This window comes from Symphodus melops (genome assembly GCF_947650265.1).
Source record: "Symphodus melops genome assembly, chromosome: 1".
Classification (NCBI taxonomy): Eukaryota; Metazoa; Chordata; class Actinopteri; order Labriformes; family Labridae; genus Symphodus; species Symphodus melops.
This window is the reverse complement of record NC_136691.1, coordinates 1,875,017-1,886,724: the sequence shown is the minus strand read 5'-3', so window position 1 is coordinate 1,886,724 and position 11,708 is coordinate 1,875,017.

The following is an 11,708-nucleotide window of genomic DNA, read 5'->3' as shown; positions in this document are numbered from 1 at the left end:
CAGGGATTACATGTTGACACATTTCACTGTGCAACGTAGTAAAGTCATGAAAGTGTCTGATGTACCTGTTGAATAAGTGTGTGTGTGTGTGTGTGTGTGTGTGTGTGTGTGAGATGCAGGCTCGGACAGATACAGGAAGCGTCACAGCTTTGGGACGTCTGTCTGCGGTTTGATGTCGAAGCTCTTCTTGTTGTGTTACGTCAGAAAAAAGTTACAGGAAGTGGCGTCACAGTGGTCGTTTGTGAATTCTAACGAAGAGGAGGAAGTCGATGAATGGTGCTTTTATTCAAACGCTTGCGAACACGTGGCGACATGCATCGACTCTGGTTCACGTGTGTGTGTTACCTGCAGGAGGGTTTGGTGTGTGGAAGGATACTTGTCCTTTTAGGGCTTCCGTACTTTTAAAACATAAACGAGCTAAAAGGAATTTTGTTGTTTGTTCAGAATGTTGTAAAAAAAAAAAAAGCTTAAAGGAGCAGTACGTAACTCTGTGGGGCCCCTAGTGTTTAAAATATGTACTGCAGTTTAAACTAATCACCACAGAGAGCTGTCTGGCTCCGCCCCCTTCCTCTCTAGAGTGGATGCTCACACAGGTCACCATGTGGTGGACACTGTAGCTTCAGTTTTTAGCCAGCTCTGCATGTGGAGGACACTGTAGCTTCAGTGTTTAGCCAGCTCTGCATGTGGTGGACACTGTAGCTTCAGTTTTTAGCCAGCTCTGCATGTGGAGGACACTGTAGCTTCAGTGTTTAGCCAGCTCTGCATGGACACTGTAGCTTCAGTTTTTAGCCAGCTCAGCATGTGGTGGACACTGTAGCTTCAGTGTTTAGCCAGCTCTGCATGTGGTGGACACTGTAGCTTCAGTGTTTAGCCAGCCCTGCATGTGGTGGACACTGTAGCTTCAGTGTTTAGCCAGCTCTGCATGTAGAGACACTGTAGCTTCAGTGTTTAGCCAGCTCTGCATGTGGTGGACACTGTAGCTTCGGTGTTTAGCCAGCTCTGCATGTGGTGGACACTGTAGCTTCAGTGTTTAGCCAGCTCTGCATGTGGTGGACACTGTAGCTTCAGTGTTTAGCCAGCTCTGCATGTGGCGGACACTGTAGCTTCAGTGTTTAGCCAGCTCTGCATGTGGTGGACACTGTAGCTTCAGTGTTTAGCCAGCTCTGCATGTAGAGACACTGTAGCTTCAGTGTTTAGCCAGCTCTGCATGTGGTGGACACTGTAGCTTCGGTGTTTAGCCAGCTCTGCATGTGGTGGACACTGTAGCTTCAGTGTTTAGCCAGCTCTGCATGGGTCTGTAAAGCTTTCTGCGTTCTAACCTCTCTCCATGTTTCATCTCCAACATTGATCCTAGTTTGAGCAGCTTTCTGCTGCTGGAGCTTATTAGAAACATGCAGAGGCTTTTTAGCTCGGGTACAATCACTTCTATCTGAAGCAGTTCCACTGCCCGCTTCCATCGCTGCAACACCTGTTCACCTGATAACTGCTCTCATATCTGGCAAACCCAGGGGCGTCCAAAACGGCCTTTTAAAGCCCCGCCTACCTTCTCTGGTCCAAACAAATCCAGAGAATTCAGGAGCAGAATCTAAAGTCTTCCATCTCTGTCGACAAGCAGAAAACAGGAAGGACTAAACCACAGACGTGTGCTGCAGAACGAGGAAACAGTTGTTGTGGGTATTTTGTGTCGGGCAGCGAAGTGTTTTTACTGGTAACGGTCATTAAGAGTTATTATCTCTGAGTGAAGTCTCTGACTGTAAAATCTGATGTGAAGCAACAGAGGAGGAATATCAAGTCGCTGCTTTGTTTACTGACAATAAGAGACCTTTCCTGGTACGACTCGTCTCCTTATCACTTTCTCCTTCCTTCCTTCCTTCCTTCCTTTACTATCTCTCCCCCCTCTCCTCGCCCGTCCTTCTTGTACAGTACCAGTGAACTCCAGCTGCTGCGAGTTATTTTTCCAGCCTGAGCTACGACAGTTAAAGGTGCAGTCTGCAATTCTTCCCCCTTATTATTATTATCATATTATCATAATTACTTACAGCCTCTGTGCACACGTGAGCTGTAACCACGAGGCCACGCTGCACCCTCACCCCACGCTACTCGCCACTCAATCACACGGGCTCAAAAACAAACGTGTGTATCAACCAATCTTTATTTGTGAAGCCAAATAAAAGACAAACAAACGTGGGAGGGGGGGTGAGACGCAGGGTGGATTTCTGCCTTCCTGTTGTCCACGCTTCCTCGCTGCTGAGGTGGCGGTCCCGTAGCGAGGACGGCGGTGACTCAGTCTGATGGTTGGAGGGAGAAGACGACCTCCTGAGCTCGTATTCATGTTTTCATTTAACGTTGACTTTCTGTATTTCTTTTGGATCATTTTTTTTTAAAACACGTTTTCATTTACAGAATATCCACGCCGTGTCGAAACAAACGACGCTCACAGGGCGCCACGTGTTTCACTCGAGGAACTTATCAGTGGGGGGGAAAAAAACAAACCCCAGAAGAGTTGAAGAAACTCACCGTGGCACAGAACAACTCGGGGTAAAAGATGGCGGGGCGTTTAAAAAAAGGTGGAGTTTCCACCTGAGCACGGCGTGCACCTTTTCCGTCCTGCTGAGCGCAGAATGACGCCCGGTCACATTCCCGGGATGCCGCGCAGGTTTCTGTTTGTTTGCACTGAGCTGCACGTGTCAAGAGTCACAAAAGATGATGGAGAGTTATTACGGCAGCAGACGGTGACGACGAGTCACGAGGTCAAGTTATTTTTAACCCTTTGATCACTTTGTCCGAGGCGTGATGCAAACAAACGCTCCATGATGTAAAAGCTTCGGTAATGAGATAAATACAAAACAGACACAAAAAAAAACATTAAAAAGAATTCAATTGATCAAGTATTTGTTTTACTTGAAACACTGAAGGATTCTTATGGAACATTATTTATTTATTTATTTATTTATTTATTTCGGGGTCTCTCAGGTCTTCGGCTTTTAAAATCCTTCCGGTGGCATCTTCCACATGAGGAGAATCCTAGTAGATATTCTTCTCCATAATCTCAAATAAATCTCAGGATTTATTAAGATTATCATTTGCGATGAAGGAACGCCCGCTAACGCCACGCCGCCCCGCCACGCCGCCCGCCACGCCGCCCGCCACCTGCAGAGAGCACAACGTATAAAACAAACTAAAAACTGCCGGGTGAAGAAAAGTGTCTCGTGGTTTTTGTCGTCACACGCGACGCTTTTCATCAAGACTGAAAATTCTTAATATCAAACATGTGTGAAATCGATCGGGACGATCTCCCAAACAGATCTTTAGACCGCTCGCTCTGAAAACGATAATCTGGACTGAGTGGAGAGCGAGGAATCAGACCGACGATCCTGCAGCGTGAGGATCGACTTTATTGATGAGCGAACTGAATAAATGTGATCTCAGATTACTTCATTTATTTACTTTCTGTTTTAGTTTGAAATCCGACCTTTGTACTTCCTGCCGATTGTCGCCGTTGTCGTGGCGACTGTGTTTGTTTACCGCCTGCTATTGTTGTGGTTGTTTTGTTTTCTTGTGTCACCTAAATCCAGGTGGATTTAGTGGATCACCTTGTTAGGAAATCTTCAGGAATTAAAAAAAGAAAAAAAAGAAGAAAGGACGTTTTGCAACATCCTGCCAAAAAAAAACAACAAAAAAACCAAAATTGATTATTGACACAGAAAACAAGCAGCTTGAAACAGAGCGCGCTCAGTCATAATGAATTGTGTGTCAGTGAGCTGGCAGCAGCTCCCTTTCTCTCACTGCGCTCCGCTAACTCGTCTGTTTATGTTTACAAGGCTGTTACCGGGGTGACAACACCTTCACGCCCTGTGGACTTCCACCCCTGGAACGCAGGGATAAGGAGAGAGGGAGGGGGGCGGGGCTTGAGCAAGGCAGAGAGCGAGAGAGAGCGAGGTGAAGGGAAACCTCACGCCAGGGCCGCGTCCCATTTCTGAAAGATGAAATCATCTTTTTCGTCACTGTGTTGTTTCTTTATTTTAAACAAAGGCAAAAGTGTGAAAAATAATAATAAAATTTAAAAAAATTTTTTGCATCTTTCTACAGTTTAGCGTCCTGCTGATGTTTGATTTTTATTCATTTTGCAGCACTTTGGTCAGGTTTAAGAAAAAGGAGCTTTTTCTACAACAACCCTTAAACGTTAGCTTAAATATGTAATCAACAACATTTAAACACTTTCTTTAAGGGGAAACTATTCTTCCACTCTCCTCTTTACTTTTGTTTCTACACTTGAAGGAGTTTTTTTTAGGCACCATGAGAGGAGACAGCGTTTTGAAATGGGACGTGTCCCAGGATTCCCAGGACCCTGAGGCTCGGAGGTGCTCCGAGCTCGACGTGGCGTCACAAACTCTGGCGACTCTTTTGTTATTTTTAGCTCGTGTGTAAACTGGGTTTAGTGGCCTTGGCAGCTGCGACACACACACACACAAACACACCTCAGACGCACACACAAACCAGTTTTAGTTTTCTGTGACGTCAAAACACGACTGTTCTTTATTTGCGGCGTGTGAACAGACATGACATCACTGCGCTGTTATAAATAAAGATGGAGATACGCGAATGTGAAAATAGACTCGCCGTCATAGGTGACTTTTCTGGGTCAGCGGCTAATATTAGCATCTCTTCGGTATAAGTGGAGCTTTATATATAATATAATTCACTCATTTAGTTCTGTCTTCAGTTCAACTGGACACAAAAAATTAGACAAACAAGGAAACAACCAAAAATTTAAAGAGTTTCCGTTGGTTCGGCGGTGTTAGCATCTCGGCTAACGGTTCGGAGAACGTCAAACACAACAAGCTAGCTAATGCACAACCGCGCGTGTCCGTAGCTTTCCACGAAGCTGAGTGGACTCGTTCTTGTCTGTCTCGGTAGGCTGCAGGTGTCGGCCCCTCGATTGGGAGGAAAAGCTGACGGTGCACGCCAGCCTCTGATTGGACGATAGCTGAGGAGGTGCGCCAGATTTTAAAAAAGAAGCTGCGAAAAAGCTGAACGCTGCCCCTCCTTTTTTCTCTCACCAAATAAAATACAAGAAGCAAATACTAATATATAAAATATAAATTTAGAAAAATGTGAAATATAAAGAACAATAAAAAACACAAAACAGAAAAATAATTGATCACGGTGGCGTCTATCTATGAGAGGAACGTTTGCGTTCTCCATCGTTAAAGTTAAACTTTAACTTCCTGACACCTGTAAATCTGCTTCCTGAATCCAGTTTTGATATCAGATCATAAACACACACGGGACACAAATAGCCGCATCATTTTCCCCTGAAACTCAACGTTTCCCCCTTTAACCATGACTCAGCATTTCTCAGCAGCTTCAGCGTGTGTTTGTTTTGTGCTCTCCTTCCTCCTCCTCCTCTTCCTCACAGGCTCTCAGGCTGCATGACTCGGCAGATTTTCGGCCCGCTTTACAGCGTCTGAAGACTTGTTTCAACACATTGCTTCATCTCTGCTGACCTTATGTAACTGAGACTGTTTGAAAACAGCTCCGCCTGCATTGTCGTGTCATGTTTACTGTGTTTGTTATGAGCTGATGAAACCTTCACTCACTTCATGTGAAGATCATTTTCAAGGCTTTTATCGAACACCGAGACGAGAGAAGGCTTGAATGTTTCTGTTTGATTGTTTCGGTCCCCTTTAAAGCTCCGCTTGTCAAAAATATCGAAAGTTTGTGGATTGTTTAGAAAAAGTGTTTTAGTCAAAATGTGATTAGTTTTATTTTGGAGTTTTTTTGGGGGCGGGCCTCCAGGGGGCGGCAGTAGCTCAGTCTGTAGGGACTTGGGAGGGTCGCCGGTTCAAGTCTGAAAAACTGTTTTTGGTAGCTGGAGAGGTGCCAGTCCACTTCCTGAGCACTGCCGAAGTGCCCCTGAGCAAGGCACCGAGCCCCAAAAAAACTGCTCTGGAGCGCTCGCTGCGCGCTCTGAGACCTCTCCATGAATGCGTTTTCAAATGTTTGTGCATCAGTGTGTTTTCATCAGAGAGAGTGTAAACCCGAATTTCCCGTCGTGGGATTAATAAAGTATAATTTTTTGATTTTTTGATTTAGTTCAGATAACGACACCTCTGAACCAATCAAACTGCTGCTGGTAGATTTTAAATTCGCTCTGGTATCTGGAGAGATGCCAGTTCACAAAAGTTGTAATTTCCCTTGAGATAAATAAAAGCTCAGCCAATCAGAGGCTTTCTCCTTGTTTTACACCAACCAAAAGCATCGCAGTCTATGTATCAATCTGGGCCAATCAAAAGTGCTCAGGTGAGAGATGACATCACCCCCTCTGTTCGGCACTGTGACCTCAGGCTGCATCATCAAATGAATTTCTAACCAGGAGTCGGCCAATCAGCAGAGGCCTGGATTATCAGGTAATGAGGCCTGACGGCACACAGCCAATCACACGGCTGCAAACAGATTACAGCCAAGTGGGGCGCAGAGGGAATCAATAATGCACACACACACACACACACACACACAGTTGCCCTGAGCGTGCTCCTGCTCCCGTTACAGTAAGTGACGATGCTCCGGAGGCAGAGAGAAGAGGACGGCGGGCGCACTTCTTCTTCTACACACACGTGAAACGTGAAGGAGAGAGGGAGTGAAACGAGGAGAGAGAAGGAGGGAAAAGTGCAAAATCAAAGGGGACAGGATGATCTCAGCGTTTTGTGTTTATGATTCACCGTTGTGAGTCACCGCGCCGAGAGAAACTTAAAACCAGAGCGAGCGATGGAGTCAGATTAATAGATCAGCTGATTTTATTTTACAGTGAGAGCTCGTGGCGTTTGTTTTGAAACAGGAGCAGTACGAGCTTAAAGAGATTTAAACACGGCTCTGTTGTTGAAATATAACATCTGTACGACACATTAGATCGAGGACGGAGAGTGAGGAAGAACACCTGGGAAAAGAGAAGGAGCCTCGTTTTCCATTTGAACCTGGGTCGCTCACTTGGAGGTCGACAGCCTCCGAACATTCATGCTAACCGCTAGCGCTACCGCGAGCAGCTTTCAGTCTGATCGGAGGCAGGAAGTGACCCGCTGTTCTTGAGATTTCCAATCAGCATCCTTTGATCAATCATCCTGATCACGAAGTCATAAAGAGCTGGGTCTTTAACTTTTACTGAAAGGTGCAAAAAAAGGGGACTCTGCGGATTGAAGGAGGTTTCCACCACCAGAGGGCGCCAGAGGAGAAGGACCTCGAGACTCGAGGAGACTAGACGGGGTGGAAGGCGGGGAGTAGTGTAGACCTGGACCTGGAGAAGTAACCAGTAAAAACCACCGTAGAAGGATCATGGAGAATGAAATGGGGAGGGGGGCGGGGGGGGGCTGGGGCGTTGACGCCAAGACGGTTCATCGTGTGTTCCCGTAGCAGACCGCCGCCTCAGAACACACGTAGGTCGGCTGTGCAGGGCGGCACAGAAAAGAGCAGAAACTATTGGATCAAAGACTGTAAATAATCCCTGAGATAATCTGTATGGTATCAACTCCATGTCACGGATCATTAGGTCGATTTAACCTACATACCTGACACAGTTCAATCCTGCTGAGTCATCGTGCCATGCGGGAATGTTTTGGAACAACAGGACATGTTGAGACAGATTCTCATCTCTCAGTTAGAAAATGTCACAGCGAGCGGGAACATTTCAGACGCTGTGGTTATGTAAAAAAAAAAAAAAAAAAAAAATCTGATGCCAACTCAGAAATCACATGACCTGAGTCATCGTGTCACTCAGCCGGTTTCACAGGGAGCTTTTGTTGGACTGACCGGTCTGAATAAAACACATGTTGTTGTCTTTTCATTTTGGGGATTTTTGTTGTTTTGTTTTGTTGTTGTTGGAAATTGAGTCAGAGAGGGATTTACATTTAGTCCACAGAGGTTCATGTTAAAATCTATGCAGCCATTTAAAAAAAAAAAAACAGTGTCAGGAAAGATGAGACCACTGAAGCGTGTGGAAACAAAACGTTTAGATTTTAAAAAGTAAATCTCTATTTAGCCCAATAATCCAGATTTTGTTTTAAAAAACTAATAAATATGCTTATAAATCAGAATCCATAAAGGTCGGGGGGGGGGGCAACTGGCGACCCGAGGGCCAAACGTGGCCCCCCATCAATCCTCAACGTGGCCCTCAGGTCAATTTTTACACATCAATAAATTAGAAACATGACGAAGCAACCATCCCGCTTCCTCGCTCCTCATTTCCAGGTTACTTCCTGTTTTGCTCTGGACTTGTCATGTTTGTCTGTGATGATGTGTTCATCATTTCCTGTCTTTGGTTTCATGATACTCGGACATGTTGGGTGCTTTCCGAAAATATGGAGCGTACCCTTTGAATTGCTGATATATTGATTTTAACTATAACGAGACAAAAGACGATTCAAAGTGCTTCATGACAGAGGAAAGAAAAGAAACATTAATACCTGACATGAGACAAAGGGTAACTTATATACATGCAAGGGAACAATGGCCAAAACAAATTCCATTAAAAATGGGAAAAAGAAAATGGTCCAAAAAAAAATAAAAAAAATCAGCTAATTAAAAAGTAAAACTAAATAGAAATAAATCCCAGAATTAGATTTTGGACAGTTTGGAGTATTTCACTGTAATTTCATTGGCTCGACCGATGAAGTCTTTAACCATTAAAAAGCCAACAGAGGCATTTCCAAAGTTGTCAGTGCATTAAATGAAGCAACGTGTGACTGATCATGTCGAACATGTTGCGTGTGCTCCGTGTCATCACGTCGCTGTTCTGTTACAAAGTCTGGTGTAACTCTGTAAAAGTCCACGTTTGACCCAGAACCGGACGGCTCAAGGTTCCTGTTTATTTAGAGAAACTTTATTTCCACAAACATGAAGATGTTTACAAAATTTAATTCAAGTTTGACATGTGGGATTTTTTTCCGACCAGAGTCCATCATTCCCAGTGAAGCCAAATCCGTCCCTAACACTTAAAGAAGGAGTCTTTGTTTTTCTTTGCACCCACTTAGATCAAATATGTCACCAAGCGTCTGAAATCGTGGGTGGGGAGATTTTTCTTCAAACGTGGGGAAAACATTATTTCACACAGCCCACTTGTGTCGGATGTCGCACTCCGAGAATAGCAGCTGGAACGATCCCTGAAGTTTAAAGGACGGCAAAAATGACTCAGTTGAACTTTAATCTAAATCCCACGATGACGATGACGATGATGATGATGATGATGATGACGATGATGATGATGTGTTTTATGTCCTTTGTTTATTTCGGTAAAAGACGGACCGCAAACATTTCTCAAACACAGAACGTTGGCGTCCTGAGTTTTGAAATATTGATAACGAAGATTTACTAAATCAGAGCGGACTGACCGGGATCGTTTGGTGTTTGGAAGTACTGTATGTATATCAGCCACAGGGGATGTGGGTCAGCGTCAGCGCCCCCCCCCCCCCCATATAATAAAGACCCTCTGTTTATTGTAGCAGACTGGTAAGTTTGCTCTTTATGTAATTTTAAAAGTTATAAGAAAAAGTGTCGGGGGAAATTTACACTATGTTAAAAAAACATCCTCAGAAATGTTTTGCTAGCAAGCGTCTTTAGCTCCGTTTCCACCAAGCGGTCCGGTTCGGTTCGGTTCGGTTCTGTTCACCCTGATCTTCTTTGCGTTTCCAGAGTCGACCGAACTCTTATTTTGTAAGGGCGACTATATGACATCACAGAAACCCAACGCAGTGTAGCCCACTTTTAAATTAAGTTCAACGTTCAAGAAGAACAAGGACACAGAAGAAGAAGAAGAAGAAAAAAAAAAAAAGAATTCAATTCAAAAAACTTTATTTGTCCCTGGGGGGAAATTTAAAGACACACGAAGCAGTAAATGAACGTCAGTGCAACGATACTAAAATTACACAAAGAAAATAAAGTGTTGATGAAAAGTGAAGAGTCAAATTTTAAATATAAAATTAGTTATTAGTATATCAAAGACGAGTGGAAGTACAAGTGGACCGTGAGTTCAGTACCTTCAGGGTCGGATCAGTCTCCTTCGTACCAGTACAGTAGGACGCTATATTTCCCTTATTTTGGTACCATTCCTAACTTTAAAGGATGGCAAAACGTCAATAAATGGGTCCCGAACAGAACCGGGCCGGGAGGCGGAAACCCGGGGCTGAAGTTTGAACTCTATTTCGGCACACCACTCAGATGTTCTCCGGCGCTGTTCAAGCCTCTCGGGTCCGACGATGAGCGCAACGATAATTTTATTGGGAATTTTGATACCACACAAAGTTTTATTTTTATTTTTTATTTTTATCCAGAATGTGATTATTACATATTTTGTTTGCGACATTATCTAAAAATTAAAAAAAAAAAAAAAAACTTACAACAAGGTCACGACTTCTCGATCGTCTCGGGACATTTTGGAGTTGTGACAAACTATTTGAAAATGACGTGAAACAAAATTTACACATGAAGGTTTTTTTTCCCCGTTAAGATCAAGAACCATTAAAGCTTTATTTCATATTTTGCAATGTGGGTAAAATGTTCCCAACATGAGCTGCATCATGCTGCCACACAGCTCAAAAAACATGCAACAGGGGGGATTTTCCATCTCAGCGGCACAAACAGGGCAAAGAGAGCCGAGCGGGAACAAACAACCAAAGTTCAATCTGTGACACACGTGGTCATACGGCGAATTTCAGCAGAAACTAAATCCACAGTTTTGAACGTGACTTTGTTTGGCAGCACTTAAATGGAAAACCGCTTACAGTGACTCAGCAAATAAAAGGCCCTTTTTTTATTTTAATGGAGACAAAGCAGCCGTTCTGCCACTCTGCATGACCGGGCATGTTTACGTGGGGTCCAGCCCTGTTTTGGGATGAACGATTATTTTGTCAGCACAAAAGGAGCCCTGTGACTTTTTTTTTTTTTTTTTTGAAACTCGAGTATCGAATAATCAGCGGTGGAGTATTTCCAGGTTTCGTCATCTTGTTGAGCCGACGGCATGAGGCTGCAGCTGACTGGCAGCACTGTGTTGAAACTCTCAGGAAACTGAATTGAGGTCAAACACATCACACACATTCAAGTGTTGCTGACCACACTTTTTTTTTTTTTTTAAACCGGTTTGCCTTGATGTGTGTGTGTGTGTGTGTGTGTGTGTGTGTGTGTGTGTGTGTACTTATTTACTAATTTCTAAAGTGGGGTCTATTTACAAAGTCACATTTCCCGCTCCGAACTTTTTCTCTTCATGTGTCCGAACATGATTAATGACTTGATGCGAGTCAGGTTGTGTTAAAGGAACGGACCCGATGTTTGTGTTGTTATTCAACACAAGTCGTCATGATGTTGTTTACAAAGTCACATTGTGGGGACCCAAACAGAAAACAGGGTCCCCAAAAAAAAACAAAAAAAACGTTAAATCAAATTTTTGTTCAGACTTTAAATTGAAGTGAATATTAGAAATAAATGAAGGATAAGTTGCTCCCACTGCTTTTTTGGTTGTGTATGAATAGACAAGGAAAATGCTTTATAAACTCAATCCCATCCAATGTTTTTAAATATCATAACTTCAACGTGATCTACGTCAACAAGCTTTTTCATTTCTGTTTTGTCGTAATTTTTTTTAATTGCCGTCTTTTAAAACAGCTTCGCAACTTTTTACTGTTTTTATAGTTTAATTTTCTACTTTTATGAAAAACTTTTTCCTC